This window comes from Schistocerca americana, chromosome X, assembly GCF_021461395.2.
Source record: "Schistocerca americana isolate TAMUIC-IGC-003095 chromosome X, iqSchAmer2.1, whole genome shotgun sequence".
NCBI lineage: Eukaryota > Metazoa > Arthropoda > Insecta > Orthoptera > Acrididae > Schistocerca > Schistocerca americana.
In genome coordinates, this window is record NC_060130.1 from 973,105,822 (window position 1) to 973,127,152 (window position 21,331).

Here is a 21,331-nt window from a genome sequence, read left to right on the forward strand (position 1 = left end):
TTCGGCGATGATGAGTAGGCGTCCTCTCCTTGTAAGTTGCAAAACGATATGTACTTCAATGAAAATTCCTTAGTCACTGTACAAAAATGTGTGCACTACTTAGCTGGTTTCTTTTTCAATAGACTTCCAGCAGAACGGAACAGTATAGTGGTAGCCCCAGGTATTTATATCCAATTTCAAGGTTTCATTGTGCTAAACCCCTCTGTTACGTACAGGAATTCTCCTCAGTGCTTGAGAACTTCTCTCTGTAATGTGTTCTTTATTCATACACTCTCTTATATTTATTTCTTGTTTTATAAACTGTGCCGTTTCTAAATTTTCTAATCAGCCATCTGTAAAGAAAAGATTCGTGATCAAGTAGCTGCGGCTCGTATGGTCCCTCAGAACCTAACAGATAAATATATAAATAGTTAAAAATGTTGAGTTAAAACAGATCAGACAAACTTACAGACCAACAGACAGCACGTTGACGTCCTATCCAGCGACCTGGATACGGCTGGGTGAGCGTTTTCTTAGCCACAGGCGAAAAGTGAGCCGGACACTCATCGTGATTCTAGCACATACGTCAATGTATTTTAAGTGGTACTTGCACCAGGAAGCAGGCCGCGGTGGCCGTGCGGTTCCAGGCGCTCCTGTCCGGAGCCGCGCTGCTGCTACGGTCGCAGGTTCGAATCCTGCCTCGGGCATGGGTGTGTGTGATGTCCATAGGTTAGTTAGGTTTAAGTAGTTCTAAGTTCTAGGGGACTGATGACCACAGCAGTTGAGTCCCATATGTGCTCAGAGCCATTTGAACCTTACACCAGGAAATCCGATAGATTTTCGGTAAGAAATTAAATGTATCTTTTACCCGTTAAGGGTTGTTCAATGGAGTACGAAAGTGCTAAGTAGTCTGCAGCAGTACCTTATCGAACGTTGAGACGCCACTGCTTCTTAGTTCAACCTACCTCAGTAAGTGCGGATTCACGGCGCCATAGTAATGCGTATTCCTGATATTCAGCTTTGGATGCAAATATCAAATTTTGAAGAAAGAATCTACTGTTCTAACACTACGTAAGATCTCAGCGGCAGAATTCCGTACGTATTGTAGAATCCCGCTGGCTTATCTGTTGGTAAACTGGTACGTGATACGAACGGACGTTTTTTGCACGAAAAATACAAACGACGCTGTATTGGTTTATTCCAGAGGCACTCGCGATTTCTCAGGGGAAAACATGTGGATTACGAGGTACAATTGCCAGAAGATAGATTTCGTCCGTTCCGCTCGTGACAGGCTTGCTCCTATCCTTTATGCAGTAGTCGTATTCTCTTTCAATAACAATTTTTTCACGTTTCTTTACTTGTCATTCGTCATTCTTACTGGACACTGTCTGTCGGGATACCTTCGTGCGTTCAATCGTACTGTTATTTTCACGTTCCTTCTGCATTATCCGTAGAGAAGTAGCATAGCTACTTTCTCTTTGGGAAGACATTTAATTTTTCAAACTAACCAGTAATCTACACACATGAACGGCACAGAAAGAATGAAAGCTACGTTTCCTCCATGCTCCTTTTATTTAGGTATAATGGCTATGCAACTTGCTGTTTCTTCCTTATTCGACATGAAGTATTTCCTTATTCGATGAAAAGACAAAATACAGCGTAAGATGGGAATTGTTATTAAGTTCGAAAAGATTAACCCCAAGTATTAGACACCGTAATTCCACGGGATTCTGGAGAGTGAAACATCGTGAAATTAGATTGTTTTGAAACTACGATATTAGCAGCACCAATTGCCAGACATCCGTCCGAAAAGCGAAGTCGACACCGATATCTCTGTAACTAATATAGATGTAGAGAGACGCTATACGTCATCTGGTGAGGACTTCTTCACAATTTGTTCAGGTTAAAACGAACTTGACGTATCATAAGCTGATCAGGAATTATCTGATATGAACTGCTTAGCTCAATCACCCTGCAATATGGCATATATTTGCAACTATGTTAACACAGTCCTTTAAATTAATAAGCAAAGTGATTTACCAGTTAGACGATAATGAGAATATATTGAATCTGCAGCAGCCATTCAGGCCAGCTAAATCAGAGTCATTTCCATAGCTTATAGTACCTTTGTTCTATGACAGTTAATCGTGTAGGTGTATTACAAATTACCACAAACCTCCTTGTGGAAGTATGTGTGTGAATCTGTGTACTGCACAATATCAACAGAAAGGGCCCCGCCTTGACACTGACAGTCCACTACTACATCAGCTGGCGCCTGATGGAGTTGTGCGGTGACTGAAGAACATGGAAAGAATCATTGCAAACACTAGCTACGCCAGCTCTGGGCAAGGTCATACTGTTCTCCTTGGCGATCGGAGAGACTTTCATAAGACACAAATCATCTTGAGTGGTAGTAGCTGCAATATTACACGCTATTATGAATAATCTACACAAATAAAACTCAGCTACAAATAAGACTAACAGAAATAGCTACTGTGCAAAATAATCTGACTCTCTTTTGCGCTATATTCAAAAAAGTATTACGAATACTGAAGTATTTCCTGAAGCTTCATGCAGTTTTGTCAATTAAAGACATGTTTAGAGACCGTGGCTGTTATTTGAAATAAACTGTTGATGATGTTCAGTAACCAGCCACATGGCTGGTTGCTGTGCACCATCAACAATTTATTCGTGTAAGGTCCTTCATGCGAACTGCGTGAATAAACACTATCCACACGTACACGCTCACTCACACACACACACACACACACACACACACACACACACACACACACACACACACACACACACACACGTGAGCTCGTGGTTAACGAAACTAACTGTGGCATGTGGAGACAGAGAGAGAGGCATGATGATTTCGTCAGCAACCTTGTCAAGGCTAGATGTTTCTGACTTGGCAGGGACCTGATACACGTTGTGTAACGTCTGCACTGGTTGGCGTACAGCTCACTCTCTACGCACACATTCTCTTACAAAGTAACCAAGCAGTTGGACGGTTTATCAAAACCACACCATTTTACGAACGAACGGATTGGAATTTTATCCAACCGGACTTTAAACTGCAGCCTTATTCAAAATTATCCCAACGATCTGAATTGTCCATACGGTCTGAATTTTGTGCCACGTTCAGAATGATTCGAGTGACCTGAATTATGCGCCGCATTCAAAAGTATTTCAACGACCTGAATTTTACACATTGTTCAACAGTATACGAATGTTCTGAATTTTTTGTCAACTGGCATCATGTTCAAAAGTGTCCGAAAGATTTGAATTTTGTGTCATGTTTTATAGTCTCCAAACGATCTGAATCATGCTTCAGTTGGCGTTATGTTAAAAAATAATAGAAGAATCCGAATTTGACGCCATGTTCAGAATTATCTGAACGGCATGAATTTCATACAGTGATCAGTAGTATCTGAGCGATCTGAATATAGCTGCAACTCGTGTTAGTTTCAAGAATATCTAAATGAGTGAAATTCTGTAATTTTCTAAAATATCTAAATTATCTCAACTTTGCGTTACATTCAAAAGTATCTAAACAAGCTGAACTTTTCTGGAATTGGCGCCATGTAGAAACGTATCTGAACGGTCTTAGTTTAGCATAAATTGGTGTCGTGTTCGAAGTATCCAAATAATCTCCTGTATATTTTAATAACGGGGCATTATTTGCCATAATCGACAGCCATACTACACTGTGCAACACAATTAAAGGAATGTGTTTTCGGAATATCGAAACTATACGTTTGAAATTTGGTTCAAAGGTGCCTACAACCTTCCTTTGTAATGGTGCAAACGTGTGGTGCACTGCATCGTCATTCTCGGAGTAGGCGGCGCTTTAAACAGCAAGATGCCGAGAAATGCAAGAAAAAGATCAGAGCTCAGAAGTTTTGGGCTAACGATGTCACATTGGCACCAACTTTCACCAAAATTATAGCCGACGCCACTCTGGACGTACCCACATCTAACCCCTTCTTTTGACGCCTTCGTGATGGCAATCAGAACGGTCTTACCCAGTGTTGAAATCTCTCGGTTGTCTTATGTGAGGCCGGGAAAAAGATTTCAGCCGCTTCGTCGCTCTGAACGGATACGAAATGGCCTCAGGGAGTGTTGGTATTAAGGCCACCAATATAACCACTGCTTTTCCTGAGGAGTCGATTCCCGAACATTTCGCAGCAGAAAACGACGCTTCCGAATGCGATGCGTGAAAGGACGACATTCTTGATAACCTTTCACGCTAGTGACACCCCCGGCGCGAAATGGGCTGAAAAAACATAAGCATTCTTTTCTGCCTCGGATGAAGCTCTAATTTCGTCGAATGACTTTGAAAGGTCGTTAGAGGTTCGAACCCATGCACGTGAGCAAAAACTGCAGTTGCGCTACACTTCAAAGGGGTGCTATCATATGCAATGGTATGGAGCTTCACAATGTCCTTGGAGAGATGTTGATACGTGCAGGGGTGTCAGCAACGTCAAAGACTCTAAAGAACATCATCGTGTTGCACATCGCACTGCGAACTGTCGTCTCCGAAATTGAAATGTCCGGGAAACGGCTCCCTAGGGAAAGTATTGGTTTCATCGACGCTCTTTATGCCTCCCTCTAATGCCTTTTCGGGTCGATTCGGAGCGACAGTGTGTGTGAAATCTTTTCTTTGGAAACCAACAAAAGAAATGCAATGAGTTTAACACTGAGTGTCGCCGTTCTGACATCTATCGCAAAGACGTCATAAGAACGGGTGAATGTTGGTAAGATGGGGTATGACGACCTTCCATTGTATGACTTGTCGACCGTGGCGTTGGGCGCAGTTGTGGTGAAATTTAGTGCCAATATGATACCACTGACCCACTGTACACTTTCCATGAACTTCTGAACTGTGTAGTTTTTTTCACATTTGGCGACACCTTGCATTTGAAGCGTGACGCCACAGGGCACCATGCTTTCGCAGTGTTGCAGAGGAATATTGTAGGCACCTTTGTACCAAATTTCAAACTTATAGGTCACAGTGGAGGACAGTTACGTTGTTTCGAAAAAGTGGTCGTTTAATTGTATTCCGCAACGTATTTATGTCATAGATGTAGGTTAAGGATGTAACTGATGCCTAAAGAAATAGTGCTTGCTATTTCTGTGCGCCAGTGTGATAAGTATCGTAGATTCCACTATCGAGCTCACACTTCCCACCAGTGCATTTGACTACGCTCAGTGAAATATGGCTCACCTTGGCAGACGGAAGTCAACATACCCAAGAAACACAGGAATTAAAGACATTAGCTGCCAGTGCACACTGATTTACATCAATGCAGCAAACTGAAAATTAGTGCCAGACTGGCATTCGAACCCGGGTCTCCTGGTTACTACGGAGATGTGCTCACCACTATGCTATCCAGACACAGTGGTCCCCACAACCTTACCGAATACCCTACCATGGCTCTCGTCAGACCCATATTCTCAACTTACGCCACACACGCTACTGATGTAGCGTACCCGGTCATTACCCTCATAACTCGAGGTAACTCGCCGATTACTGGAAGAGTTGGTGTGTAGCTGCACTGAAGGAATGATTGGCCGTCATCACGTTAATTATATATATGGTGTCTAGTCTTTCCGAAAGACCTGCTACCACATATATAGTCAACATGTTGACTAATCATTTTATTTGTTCTGACAAACACTGTCTTGGTGACATCAGCAAGTCTATATCTGATGATGGTTTAAATGGCTCAAATGGCTCTGAGCACTATGGGACTTAACAGCTGAGGTCATCAGTCCCCTAGAACTTAGAACTACGTAAACCTAACTAACCTAAGGACATCACACACATCCATGCCCGAGACAGGATTCGAACCTGCGACCATAGCACCAGCGCGGTTCCAGACTGAAGCGCTTAAAACTGCTCGGCCACAACGGCCGGCTATATTAGATGACCAATCGTTTTTGGTTGATGGAACTAGACTTAATCGACTTTATCCAGTTATAAACCGGTTTGGACTAGTAATTTTGGGTACTTTTGAACGTGGCACAAAAACTGAAAGTCATTCGGATGCATTTTAAAATGACGGACAATTCATATTGTACAGATAGTTCGGAACTATCCCATTCAGCAGAAAGGTCGGTTGTAAAAGTAAGGCTGCTACTTAGACCTGCCTATTATCGACGTTGGACTGTTACAGATATCATCCTCATTTAGTACTTTTCTTCGGACACATGCACAGCAAACAATATACGTCTGATACAAATATTACTATTATCAACTTCTGCTGATGACTTTCTGTAACTCAGGCATGCTTCTTCTCACTGGATTCTGCAGAGTCCACAAACTTCTGGAGAGTGGAGACAGTGCAGTGGCTCTCGTCTCGCTGCAAAAGATGTCCGATCGTCACCAAATTCGGAGCTTTCGAACGTACATGCAACTCACAAAAAGAGTACGCCGACACATGTAGCTACTAACAATGTTAAATCCTTAAGATGTTGATTCCTCTTCTTCCTTAAGTGTTTCTGAATATGCAGGTCGTTCACAAAGCCCCTTCCAAACTTCTCTTTCCCATTTTTTCAACGTGGTACAAATCTCGTTAGCCACGTTTCTTTCTATTGCATGACTTAACTATAAGTGTGTTTCATTTCTTATCCTGTCCCTCGCATTCTGGTTATTTGTCACACAGTTCAGCATGTTTCTGTTCTGATTCTGTGGTGCATTTCTTTTGACACTATCCGATCTATCCAAAGCTTGACCTGTTTCTTCCCTTTACGACCCCTCCATAAACTTCTTTTACTTATGAATACTAACAAAATGTCATTCCCAAACCGACTCTCTGATTACTTGCTATAACTCGTGGAGTCTCTTTTATCATTCTTTGTTGCAGAAATAGTGGCAGCTGCCATCTAGTACCCCATCGGAACTACAGTGGGAGCATTATAATGGCGGTCGTTTAATACTTGATCTGGGAGCAACAATCGAAGAAGGCCGACGAAGCCCGTTAATGGACAAATCACTAGGTAGAGTGAACATCGTGGACATGATCTCTGACATTGACACTAACATCATAATGAAAAAGGAAACCATGATACCAATTTTGAAATTGAAACTTTTCCATAGCATAGAAGGAGTTCTCCTGAAAATATCATTTTATGAAATTGGCCACTCAATAAATAATTTTTGTGCTGTTAATTTAACTCTCTTTCTGAGCCACTCACACGTACAATAATGCATAATAAATGTCATGGTTTCCTCTTGAGTTGTAGGTATGGTTGGCACCATTCTTTTCAAATAGTTATGGATTATTTATAAAGCATTTCTTTAACCAACTCATTGAAGACGTGCCTACATGATGATACCAAATATTAGTTTTACTGCTTTTTTGTGCAATAAATACATCCTTTCTAATTGATGCGTTACGCCAGGAAATTATTATATAAGGCATTACTGAGTAGGAATATGCAAACCATTCCCGAAGCACTAGCAATTATATGAAGAATGTAGGCTGCTGCACTTAACTGTTTAAGACGCTCAGTAACCACTTCCTTCAATTCAGGGTTTCATCCAAATTTACACATCAAACATTTGAAGCATTGAACCTCATTACTGACTCAACACGAGTTGTTGGTTTGACTGTATTTGTTGATTAGAATTTCCTCAAACTTTAGAGACAGTCCATTTTCAGAGAACTACTTGACACTCCATTGTAAAATATAATTAATATTCTTTTCTTGTGCTTTCTCGCTAATGGGGTATAATATAGCACTAACATCGTCCTCAAAAAGTGCCAATTATGCTTCTTGAATATTAAATGGTATCAAATCACATATATAAGAAAATGGAGTGGAACCAAACTTGTAACTGAAACTGCAGGTCTCTGTGCCATCCCCGCCCTCAAAGCAAAAGAAATTCATTGGGATTTCTTATCTTTCCAATACTGACTCAATTATTCAGCATAATGTTTTGTAGTCAGTGTGGTAAGTATGACTCAAGCCAGTTGTGTGTGAAGCCATTAATTCCACAAAACTTAAGTTTTTATAAAAGTGTTACATGATCTACTTCTACACAATGAATAACTTTGGAAAAATAAAAGCAATAGCAACTGGTGATATTTTATTATTTAAGACTCTTAGTATTTGCTGAGTGAATGTGTATATAGCATTCTCAGTCGAGTAACCCTTTGTTGTCAAAACTGTGATATATTAAATCAATTGTTTCTATTTTATTGTGGGACTTTTCTTGAGTAAATTATTTTTTCTTATAATTTAGAAAAAGATATCAGTAAGGAAACTGAATGACAATTATTTAAATCTCTCCTGTTACCCTTCTAGTACCTATGCTTAACAAATGCGCCATCTGGAAAATTTACCTGTGAGCGTGATGCATTACATATATTATTAATGTAATTTCTTATTAAGTTGGAACAGCTTTTCACAGTTTAGTTTCAACATCAAACGAGCGTTTGTCTTTTAGAATTGTAATAATTCTATTAATTTTAGTGACGTATGTTGGTCTACTTATATATGCCTAAAGTTTTTTGGAATGAAATTTCTAGTATATTCTCTTGGTAATTGCGACGGGGCGGTTAATAATAAAGAAGAAATGCGGTTGCAGGGAGTTCACACGAATGTGCCTATACAAATGTTGGTTAAAAAATGTTATTGCAAATTTTGGCTCTCACGTAAGTTTCAGGGGATGACTTCCACACTTGGTGCATTAGTACACTTCCACACCCGCGCATTTGCTGTAGTTTTTGAATTAATTATTCACTCTGAGATGAGTACAGTTTATGCTAGGGAACAAAAATCAGGTGATTATTATAGCAAAATCAGTTTTTGACGACACAGTTCAGTCACTATTTACTGTCGTTGTCCTTTTCTTTCACACATTGAAATTAGCACTGGTGAGACGGTTTACAGTTTTACTTTAATAATAATTTGACTCCGAGCTCCCAATAGCAGTAATTTAGGCTGCTATAATCTAAAGTTATTCAGTCAGTTCGAACAAATCCACAAGTCCCACTGTCCTCTTTGTTCTAACAGATTTGGCGCGAAATCACAGATCGCCACATGTTCACTTACGACGATGTATCCCTCGTAAATCGTACTCACACAAATAATCGTAGCACTTCCAGTTCACCAAATATATGTTTGCACACTTGCACTATTGAGCAATACTCTTTGTCGAAATAAATCGGCACGAAAAACAGTTCTCAAACGACCTCATGGGCCACTCTCAAGTGGGCTTGAATGCCACCCACACTCCAAAACGACTGACCAACGACTGACACCTGGCCATTTATATACCTGTCAGCCCCTCCACGCTCGCACAAGCATGGTGACCAACTCGATAGGTCTACTGTCACCTCTGCATTGTTAGTATTTAGAATCGAGGAGATCGCAGGAGCGAGAAACAGCGATGTTATCCGTACGTCTGGGTAGGGTTACCCATTAATACGGGCGCATCTGGGTGATAGAAGTGGTCGAAAAAGCTCGACAGAATCAAGCTTGAAAGAAGAGCGGTTTCAAGGGCAGAAGGAAAAAAGTGCCAAGGCAAGTGCCAAGGGAAAGAAACCTCTGCGACAGTGTCAGGTTGGGTAGTAAGGGCAGTAGCGGTTTCTTGCCATCTGCGACAGATCGTGCAAGGTAAAGTTATGTTAGCGGTTGGGTATCATGCATCAGTACCATAGAAGCAATGCCAGATTTTAATGGAATGATAAGTCCTATCGAGGAGGTGAGCGCTGCTGCTGCTGGGCTGACGATGTCTCCTGGGCCAACTGCTGCTGCTGCTGCTGCTCCTGTAACATGGCCATGTCGTTATGGGTTTGTCAGTTCGATGGTCCTCGAAGGAACTGGCAGTTTGATGTGTGTTGGGGGTTTGTTTGTGAGTCGTGTATGGCTTCCCTGCGATTGCCAGTTCTCATGGCAGAGGCTCAACTAGCAAGCTAGTCAGTGGCTGATGTGCAGGGGATCGCCTCACTGTGTCGTTTGCGTAGTTACGAAGTTTCCACAGATGGTTAGTCCCTAAGGAGTGTCTTTGGGCGCTTGTGTTTCCATCTATGGTTGTAATCGTAGTTGCCTAGGTGTAGGATGTGAGGATTGTCCGAGTGACTTGATTTCTTGTACAGTCGTGCGGCGAGTTTTTGTAATACCTCCTGGAGAGTCTCCAGTCGGTATTTTCGGTGAAGGTCCGCTGTCCGTGTGTATCGGGGAGCATTGCTCATGACACGTGATACCTTTTTCTGTATTTTCTGGAGGCGGTCCAGGTGTGTGGACGCTGCGTATCCCCAGACAGGAGCTGCGTATGTCATCAGCGGTGTAATCAGTGTCATGTATAATGTCCTAGACACCCTCCTATTCAGTGTACTATTCCTGTTGAGCATAGGATAGAGTTGTTTGAGCCTCGCGTTTGCCCTGTTGGTCATGTATTGTGTATTGTATGTGGTCCCCCCCCTCTCCCCCCCCCCCCCTCCATGTAAGCTTCCGGTCTAGCCAAACACTGAGGTATCTGACTTTCGCAGTGAAACGTATTGGGCTGCAATTTAGGTGTTTGCGCAGCAGTTTCGGCGTGCGAGTGAACAGAACTGCTTCGCACTTGTCGACGTCTACTTTAATACCCCACTTCTCCAACCAAGGCTTGACTGTTCTGAGTGCTGTCTGTAGTCTGTTATTAATGTTTGACGGTTTCCAGTCTTGCGCAAGGATGGCTGTGTCATCCGCGTAGATGGCAACCGTCGTGTTTTGTGTCGTTGGAATATCATTAATGTGGAGATTAAACAAGAGGGGCCCAAGGATGCTACCTTGGGGTACCCCTGCTTGGATAATATGTTGTGTTTGTTTACCCTGAATGTCAGTGTTGAAACTTCTGTTGGTGAGGTATGAGTGTGAGAGACATCGTGTGAGAGTCCGTCGGGGAACCCAGCATTCGTGAGTTTGCGGATGGCCCCTGGCCAAGATGGCCGCTCGCTTATATAAGCTCGGACATCAACCAGCTCGTTATCCAAGTACCAGTCTCACCAGATAAGGTTACAAACTGTAATACATACATCCCTCGACAGAAATATCTACACCATCGGAACCACGCTAAAAAGTAAATTTTATTTACAATGTTACATTAATTTCTAGGGTTATTAAATCGCCCTTAAATCAAGTTTTAGCTTCTGCAAAATTTCGCCACTTAACGCAGATTTGTTTGTTGACATCTATGCTGCAAAGTCTTAACATAGAACGGCATGTAGCACCGTTTTTAGACTTAATCTATAGCGATCTATACATATCTATTAATTATGGGCGATAAACGTTACTAATAATTTGCAAACAATGAAAACTATTGCAAGTTAAGTGTATAGTATAACTTAACCAGTTTAAAATACGTGTGACACCACCCAAAAAATTATATAGTGCCGTTCTTTACGTCATGAATTTTCTTTTGAATTTTATAAACTGTTTTCCCTCAAAGTTAATTTATTGCTCTTTACGGGCTGAATTATTTATGAATCTTAACATATGACTACGGCACTCGATCCGCTATGACGAAACGTTTTTAATGAGTGTCCGCTCATTCCCATAAGTAGTTATTTACTAATTTAATTAATCTTTCAGTATTCGTGATATTAACCGATTTTGAGGTTACTATAACTTTTGCGTCTCGTGACTTGAAATAAAGATCGATCTTTCAGAAGGTGCATATTGCTGACCACAATCCACTGCCGCATCCATCTTCATCATAAGTTACATAGTTTTCGCGTAATGCGCGAAAAACCAAACAATGCCCCAAGGTGCAGGCCACGTGGTGACGGAGGCGTCCCACCGACCGTTGCAAAATCTCGCGCGGGCGCGCCACGCGCTTCCGCGAGTCGCGCACCACGTAGCACGCTCGCTCTCCACAAAGCAATCCCTGCATACTGGAAACATCCATCTAGTAACGGGGGTATGTCCCGTCACATAATTCAACTGAACCATTTAATCCTACTTTTAGTGCTACATTGAGAAAGTGATTGCTAAAATTATGTAGAACTTGTGAGTTATCAGTTACGTTATTGTCATTATTTTAATTGTCATGGTATATTGTTTTCCTGACTGGCTGTCCTGTCTCTCATTTGACTGTATTCCATATTGCTTTAATTTTGGTACTAGTGTTATCAGTTTCTTTCCATGTCAAGTTAAAAGAGCCTAGACATTTCTTGGATGTCTCTTATTATGTTTTTGAGAACAGAATGCATGTAATTAACAAACCTCTTAAACCCATGTTTACAGTAGTCTGCCACATTCGCTTGTCGAAATGCGAGCTTAGTGCCATCTAAAATTAGTGATGATTGGTACTCGTTTAATTTTACTGATAGTCTAAAAGGAACTAGAGGGTGTTCTGGAGAGAGAGAGGCAGAGAGAGAGAGAGAGAGAGAGAGAGAGAGAGATCGGATGGGAGTTCAAAGAAATAGGTCAGCTATGCGTTAATATGAACGAATATATAGGGCGTTACGGAGCATTCTACACAAAACCGTCAAAAGTGAAACTCAAAAAATGGGAAGAATCAAATGCTTAACCAAAGGACAATATAGTGTTCCAAGTGTTCAATTGTAGCTGGATTCAATCCTATAAATAAGAATTCATATTATCGAAGCACGTAATGAATAATTCTCTATTAACAACTTTGGCAACCCATATTATGATTATGACTGTCGTAGATGACAAGAGAGGTGATGAGGAATTTGGAGTTGTAATGTGATTTTTTAAAAGCAACTTTGTAAGAAACAGCTAAGTCCATTAATGTTGCAGGTTGTTAATACAGATACAAGCAATTTCTGTTGCATGAAAACTTGTTTAGGGCAGCAAGTAGTAACATAACCGCCTATCAACATTCAGCCGCATTATGTCAGTGCTGTCAGAACATTCCTTACTCCAAAATATTTTATACGCTCCGCTAGCTGACTGAGCACGGCTTAAGCGAGTTACTAGTGCCATGCCTAGTGAATATGAATGAATGTGTAAGACTTACTAAGTTTAGAAACAAACAGATTTATGCTGATACAGATTGGTTGTTAGAACCAGTGGTCGCTAGCAGCTGCAGTAGTGGCTCTGATACGCACTCCGATCAAGCACATCTGCTCATACTATTCAATATAGACTACTACATACACTCTAGGTATGCCAGAGGATATTGTAAGTTTGAATTTACACAGGTAGCAGTACCATGAAATGGTTCATTGAAGAGCTGTATATAATCGTTGAGACAGTGAATGAGTTTCTATTGCAAAATAAAAGAGGGAAATAAGTCGTGAAGAAGCATTTGTCTTTCGTAAGGCATAGGATTGTCATATTTGCCGTTAACAGTTTAAGGAAGGAGACTCTTAATAGAAAGACCATTGACATTTTACTGGCGCGTATCGAGGTGCTGAATGTGCCAGCTGCAGCGAGAACTACATAGTTTGCTACACAGTGCCTGCTGTAGTCCATATTCTGAGCAATTATGCTAGGCATTTCTTGATCACAAACGTATGCAAAGGAACGACGCCAGATAGCAATGAGGAAGATAAACTAAATCCAGGTTGTGTTTCTCTGCTGCCTTCTAATATGAAAAAATATAAATCATTTAGGCAGAGTATTGTAGTATTGCGCTATGAGTTTCACTGCAATAGATATATCTGATACATCGATACGCCAAATTGTTTGATGTGCTCACCCTAAAATTGACCATCATATCTCAAATCAGATGAACTAAAGATAATGAGCAAACATTTCCCTAATGATTATGAGATTAATGTAGGTCACCAGAGGTGGATTTTTCTCTATGAATATGTGAGCAATAAATTTAGCCAAAAGTTTAAAAGTTAATTAGCAGGCAAGACGATAAAAAAGGTGAGTATCAAAGAGTTTCCGATGTGGGAATATATTCAGGTGTAGAACACTTGCAGACTATCCTGATTTATATTTGAAAGTTGACGTGCTACTGATACCTTGAAACATATTGTAAATCCATTATCAATAGTGAGTAGTTTATTATGTCAAATATAAAGTGTTTAATCTTTTCTATTTAATGTCTTCGCATTACTGTAAGGAAGTGGAATTTAGCGATATATGTTTTGTGTAATTATAGCTTTGTGTTTGAATAATGAAACATTATTAAATATGTTTCTTTATGTATGAGAAACTGCAGTGTAGAAACTGGTTCATACTTAGGGATTTTGTATTGTAAAATATAAGAGACACAGTGATTCCCGTACACTACGGGAGTGGTTTGGCGCGCAAAGGAAAGGTGGAAGTGGCGGTCAGGCTGAGCGGGAAGCGAGAAAGCACAATAGGCAGTCGTCAGTAGCCAGCAGTTGTGGAGTCAACACCGCTGGTGCCGAGTGAGGCGTTCGGTATCTTCATCTATAATGAAACAGCATCGGGTGTGGTTACTGCTATACAAGGGTGCTCTCGCATTGGGAATGGCTCTAAAATTAACATTTACGTCGTCAAGAAGAAATGAAATAGAGCAATAATCCGCCAGATGAGGGACCAGGTAGCTGCCACGTGCTCGCCACCGCCATTGTGTCACAGCTCCAACAACTTCATGAGGTTAGAAGTGTATATCAGTATGAACCAGTGCGTCTGTGTGTGTTTAATTTTGCGATAATAATCCAAGTGTTGCAATAATTGGTATCTGAACCATGAAATTTTCCCCTTTAGTCAACCAAGTAGGGTCCTTTCCTGAAAGTATTTAAGTCCAAGTATCCGGTTTGTGAAACACTGATATTAATCTATTTTATTTTACGTAGAATTTATGAAAAGTTCGAATTTACTTTCAATAGTTTCTAATTTACAAGTGTCATTGTTTAATGTGTAGGAACATTAAGATTGTCAGTGAAAACTACTCTCTTCACAAGTGATATAAGGGGCACATAATATTTATCAGATAAGAAGTTTTTAATTTACTACTAAATATTTCAGTAGGAAAGTGCCAAATGGTTAGCACTAATGAATGCAAATACGATTAGTTAAAATCACTGGCTTCGCAATTGATGAAAGAGGCAGAAAAATTCGAAACCATTTGAATATTTGCTTCAATTTGAACTTACCTGGAATCCAGATAAATATATTGCCAGTGTATATTGCTTTCAAGCTTTGAGGCCTAAATCATCTTAAGTTTGGTTGTAGTTCAGCATTTATTATAATGAGAGGATTTTCTGTAAAGTGTGCTTATTTATGGACAAAGGAGCGGTCAGTTTGTAGGATTCCAATATAATATTTAATAACAGAATAAGTCAAACTGAGAGTGGGATTTTGTGAACGAAACATTGGCAAAGTGAAATGCAAATGAAATATGAGTATTGTGAATTTTATTGCATTTGTGAGATGTGTAAGTGTATTAACCTAAATTAAAATCTGGTCAGATGCTAGTTAGTCTCGTTTTAGTCTTTGAGAACATTTTTGTGCTGAATTATTTAAAGACTGAAGTAGCGATTGTAGTCAGGAGGAATATAAAGTCTCTGTTTTGTTTCTGTGAATGCTAGTCTTTGCAATTAGGTGCCACTGCTACCCACTGTGTAGTTTTGTCTGGTTATTGTAGCTGTTAATTGTACTTTTCTGAGAAAGAATCTATGGAAGTCACTTTAGTAAGTGTATATGAAAATCCATTGAAAATAATGTTTTCACATTATTATGCTGTTGTGGCGTAACAAGCTAGTTACGCCACACTGCGAAGGGAGCCGAAAGAAAGGCACGCGTACACACACGCCGACTGGCGTCAATTCTGGAACAGGATACGTTATGACTGCTATAAAGAAAATACGTAGCTTTGGAATATACTTAACTTTTAATCTTTGTTGGTTTACAACGTTCTTCGTGAGACATTTATTCGGTAACTCTCAAACTAGGTAAGGCTAATGGCGCCTTGCTAGGTCGTAGCCATGGACTCAGCAGAAGGCTATTCTAACTGTCTCTCGGCAAATGAGAGAAAGGCTTCGTAAGTGTAGTCGCTAGCAAAGTCGTCGTACAACTGGGGCGAGTGCTATCCCGTATCTCGAGACCTGCCTTGTGGTGGCGCTCGGTCTGCGATCACACAGTGGCGACACGCGGGTCCGACATGTACTAAATGGACCGCGGCCGATTTAAGCTACCACCTAGCAAGTGTGGTGTCTGGCGGTGACACCACATATGCCTAATTAGGCTGGCGACCGATTTATTATTTCATTTATATTAAATCTGTTACTGGTATTTCTTACCAAATTTTAGGCTTTGTGTTGTCTACCAACTGCCACCCTTACGAATTCCATGTTCGATACCCTCTTTCTGTTAGGTAACACACGATCAGATTCAAAAATCCTCCCAGAGAGTAACACTATACTGTGCAGGTGTAAACCATTTTTGGTAGTTATTAATCCGCAGTAGTGTTATATGTGGCGCCGCGTGACAGGACGCCATTCAGATGTCTGTTGAGGTGTATGGCGTGAAACGTCTGAAAGCACGTACCCTGCAATAAACGTCGGATGGCTCCAGGCCAGAAGAGGTAGCTATTTTATGTGGGGAATGTTTATTTTTTGACATTCCCCGGGTGATCTCCTCTTTCTGGAAGGCACAAGGGATTGTCAAAAGTACTCAACTATCGGTAGGGACCACGACCATCCCTATATGCAGCTTATTTCCCTCATCGTGATTGTTTCTACGAGCAGAACAATGCAACGTGGTTCAAATGGCTCTGAGCACTATGGGACTTAACTTCTCAGGTCATCAGTCCCCTAGAGCTTAGAACTACTTAAACCTAACTAACCTAAGGACATCACACGCATCCATGCCCGAGGCAGGATTCGAACCTGCGATCGTAATGGTCGCGCTCTTCCAGACTGTTGCGCCTAGAACCGGTTGGCCACTCCGGCCGGCTAATGCCACGTGTCACATAGTTTTCTGTGTACCTGCGTGGTTCGAAGAACCAGGATGGGTTTACCATGAACCTGTGACTATCAAACTCCTCGAATTTAAACCCAATCGAGAACCTGCATGACAACTTCGTTCGGACTGTAAGGGTCATGTATACTCAACCGATTAAACTACAGCAGCTTTCCGCAGCACTGAAATCGTAATGGCTCCACATCCCTGTCGTTACCTGCCGGAAGTGTATTGGCACACTTCGTGGACATTTCGCAGCAGTCTGCGCAGTGAAATGCGGTTATTCAAGCTTTCGACTGATGGTCACATTAATGTGACTGTATAGAGGATATCTTCATGTGGATAGCCTTTACAGTTTGATAATGGTTTTGTAGCTTACGGTGTACAGTTTGTATGACTCCCTCCGGAATGTATTGAAACTTTTAGTTTTGGAAACGTACGACATGCTTCCAAAAATACGGTATATTTCAAAAGTTTTTTTCCACTATCACAAGAGTATTTATGATTTTCATTTAGATATGTTTATTTTTTCAATCATCAGGCTTCTGAATGGTTTGATGTGGCCCTCCACGAATTCCTCTCCTGCGCCAATCTTTGCATTTCAGACTTGCACTTGCAACCTACGTAACCAGTTATTTTCTAGGCTTATTACAATCTCTGTTTCTTTTATAGTTTTACCCTCTAAAGCTCCCTCTGGTATCATGCAACTACTTTGCATCTTAACATATGTGAGGTGTGTATGTCCTATTGTCCTCTCGTTCCGTCTTGTCGGTGTTTCCGACACACTCCTTTCCTCGCCGATTCTGTGAAGAGACCCCTCATTTGTTATGTTACCAGTCAACCTAATTTTCAACACATCACATTTCAAATGCTTCGATTCCCTTCTGTACCGCTTTCTGCACGATCCATATCCCATTATCATGCAATGCTGTGCTCCAAACGTACATTCTCAGCAATTTCTTGCTCAAATTAAAAACTGTTTCTGCTACTAGTAGATTTCTCTTGACCAGGAATCGCGTTAATGCCATTCGTAGTCTTCCTTTCACGTCCCCCTTGCTCAGTCCGTCTTGTGTTATTTTGCAGCCTAGATGTTCGCTATTGGTTCTGGTACATATTGTGTATTACCCGTCTTTCCCTATAGCCTTCCCCTATTTTTCTCAGAGTTTTGAACATCTTGCAAGATTTTACATTGTCGAACGCTTTCTCGAAATCAACAGATCCTGTGAACGTGTCTTGATTTTTCTTCAACATTACTTCCATTATCAACTGCAAATTCAGAATTGCATCTCCGTGCCTTAACCTTTCCTTAAGCAAAACATATCGTCATATAACTTCATCTACTTCGTGATCACCCATATTTATGATAAGTTTCTCACTGTTCTCATTTCTACTACTTCTCATTACTTTCGTCTTTCTTCGATTTACTCCCAGTCCATACCCTATTTAATAGACTCTTCATTACATTCAACAGACTTAACTGAAGATAGGAATGTCATCAGATAATCGTATCACTGATATCCTTTCACCTTCAATTTTAATCCCACTCTTGAACATTTCTTTTATTTCCTCGTTGCTTCTACATTATATAGATTGTACAGTAAGGGCGAAAAGTTACATACCTGTCTTACACCATTTTTAATCAGAGCACTTTATTCTTGGTCTTCCACTTTTATTGTTCACTGTTGGTTCTTGTGCAAATTATATATTACCTCTATTTCCCTACGGCTTACCCCAATGTTTGTCAGAATTTCTATTTTTTTTTTTTTATTTTTTTATTTTTTTGCTGCCGTACTGATAAGTGACTTAGATTGTAATAAAACTCAGTTTAGTGCAGGAAACTGGTTGAATACGTGTATTAGTGTGTTTTGCAAGCTTACTATTAAAGGTTTCACTTCTTTTTGCGTATTATTCCAGAAAACGCGAAAGGAACGTAAAGTAGGGTCACCATCGTATTCTTGCATACATTTTAGCACAGTAAAACTTATGGAATCTCATTTAACTGTTCTGTTACGTTCCAGCAAGTTAAGAAAAGTGTATCCCTTTGTTGTTGAACTCTTATTTTGTGAAACAGCGTCAATGTTAAGTTCCCGTATTGCACATACGGTAGTGGCTTTGTTTATATACAGTTGCGAGTAGGCCTAATGTTTGTAAACGTGTTTTTCTTCTTTTTTTCTGTAATCTAGCTTACGGTCACTAAAGTAAGTTTGTTGACATACGATTGAGACTAGACCAAATCTTTCGTAAACGTGTTTTCTTGTTTTTCAGTAATTTAATTTGCCTTATTCTCGCTAAATTAAGATTTTTACCATGAGTGAAAATTGCCTGACGTGCCGTAGAATTGTTACCTCTGGGGTTTGGTGTGATGGTTGCAGTAGTTTTTTCCTTCCATTGGGAAGACTGTAGCGGCGTGGGAAATGGGGAAGTGGATCACACTCGTCTGTGGTTCTGTAGAATATGCAGTAGAGATAGGAAAATAGTGGAACAGGATTGGAAAATTGATGCCCTTCAGGCTCAGTTAGAGCAGGCTTGGGAAGATCTGAACAGGTTAAGGAGGGAGAAGGGTAAAGAGAGGTGGGAAGTGGCAACAGATAACAGGATGAACAGACCTAGAAGTTTGTCAGACAGCTTTCTGGTGAATGTGAAGAATACGTTTGACCTCTTGCTTCAGTTAGAAACTCATGAGCCTCAGACAGAGGTAGGTGTAGAGAGGGCACAACAAACATTCAGTAGAAAATTGAATAAGAATGTAGGGAAGTAAGCAAAGAGAAAGGAAGTTTTGTTGTTAGGTAGTTCACATGCCAGATGTGTAGGCCAACTTTTGCAGGACCAGTTAATATCAGAATACCAGGTCACAAATTTTTTTAAACCTAGTGCTGGCCGGGGTCTGGTGACAGGATTTGGGTTCACTCCGTAAAGATTTTACCAAGGAAGGCACCGTGGTTATTGTGATTGGGCCGGGCAATAGTACTGACAGACATCCTGGGTACAATATAGAGTGTGACCTGGCAAAGATTGCATTAGCAACGAGACATATCACTGTTGTGTTTGTGTCTATTCTGAGACGCCATGACCGACCTCATTTAAACTCTTCTGTTAGGAGAGTTAATTTGGAGTGGAAACGGCTACTTGGGTCAGGTGCGGGGTCACATATTGGTTTGGTTCCTGTTGATTCTCTCAGTAGGTGGGATAATGCTAGACATGCCTACACGTCAACAGGAAAGGGAACGGTACACTGGCTAGCCTAATAGCAGGAAATGTAAGGGGGAAGGCACTGCTATGAGTGGTAATATACCAGTGGTCATAGGTGTTGGAGTAGCACCTTATTTGGCTAGGAAGGAGAGAACGAAGTCAAGTTCTGAGAGAAGTAAAGACTGAAACACTTTGAGAAAGAAATCAAACAACATAATCCTGGCATATTGGATCAGCGAACACAGCTGTTGGTTAAAAATCTACAACAATCAGCAGAACTTTTATATCCACCCAATTTCAGCTCGGTAAATGTGAAATGCCAACTATCTTTAGTGGATCAAAATATTCGAGGGCTTACAAGTAAAATTAATGAACTGCTTATGTGCATTGATGAATTAGAGTCATCTTACTTCTGTAGACAAAATATGGAGAAAGGAGGAGTTCCCACATTTGTTAAAAACAGTTTTAAATTTAAGAATATTGGCATTAATAAATTTTGCTTAGAGCAGTACTTAGAAGCATGTGCAACAGAGACAGAATTTCCAAATAGATCCTTTATAAAATCCACGTACAGAGCACCTTCAGGAAATTTTAACGTGTTTATAAACGGTCTTGAAGATTTATTATCTCATCTAAAATTAAAAAACAAAGAACCTGTGGTTGCTGGTGATTTTAATATAGATGTCCTGAGAAACACTGTCAGTGAACAGTTACGGAAATCATTTACATTGTCATTCAATTTAATTTCTACTGTAAGTTTCCCAACTAGGGTATACAAATGTTCGCCGGCCAGAGTGGCCGAGCGGTTCTAGGTGCTACAGTCTGGATCCGCGCGACTACTACGGTGGCAGGTTCGAATCCTGCCTTGGGCATGGATGTGTGTGATGTCCTTAGGTTAGTTAGGTATAAGTAGTACTAAGTTCTAGGGGACTGATGAGCTCAGAAAATAAGTCCCATAGTGCTCAGAGCCATTTATACAAATGTTCTAAAGCTGCCATTGATAATATCTTTATAGACAATTCTGCGCAACTAAGCCACATTAAAAAACTAGCAGTAAGTGGGCTATCTGACCATGACATGCAACACCTAACATAAAATTTTGAAAATTGTCAGGATGAAACATCTATCAGAACTGAGTACAGAAGGCCAATAAAACAGTCAAAAACTGAGAAATTTAGGAGATTGCTCAAATAAATTAATTGAACGGATGTTTACGGTATCCAAGACACAAACGGAAAATAGAAAACATTCATGAATAAAGTTATCACCTTATTTGAAAATTGTTTTCCCTTGAAGGTAAGTCAAATTAAGC